The following is a 525-nucleotide window of genomic DNA, read 5'->3' on the forward strand; positions in this document are numbered from 1 at the left end:
AGCTGTATGGGCACAGCTGGGTATTACTTTATAGTATGTTCATTCTACTCACCGGGGTTTATGCCTAGGGTCAGACTTGGATACATGTGTAGGTTTGTGTCAGCTGTGCTAGCTAATGGATTTATTTAGACTAATTAAGTTCATTGGCAGAACAATTGAATGGGGGGGGGAGGAAGGTATGGAGGGCAACCATGGATGCCAGGGACAATGGAGGAGGAAGATGGGACATAGCAGAGGGTGGGGGATGGGGAATCAGGGATGGCAAGACAAAGGGCAAGGTATGCAGGACGTAAGAATTGGAAAATTATTTGCTGAGAACATGTATGTGGATGTGCTTGATTGAGCCAATGCACAGTGTATTTTGGATGGAAAATTCATTTGTGTGTTGTGATGGTGTAAAGTGAATTAATAAAAAAAAAAAGATGGATGGGAAGGAAGAAGATTGAATGTAGGAACACATTAGAAGAGTCTAAGAGAGATCACTTAGAGGAGGTGAGGAAAGGGAATGAAGAGAAGCAGATAGCT

The sequence above is a fragment of the Tupaia chinensis genome, unplaced genomic scaffold, assembly GCF_000334495.1.
Source record: "Tupaia chinensis unplaced genomic scaffold, TupChi_1.0 Scaffold000251_1, whole genome shotgun sequence".
NCBI classification, from domain to species: domain Eukaryota; kingdom Metazoa; phylum Chordata; class Mammalia; order Scandentia; family Tupaiidae; genus Tupaia; species Tupaia belangeri.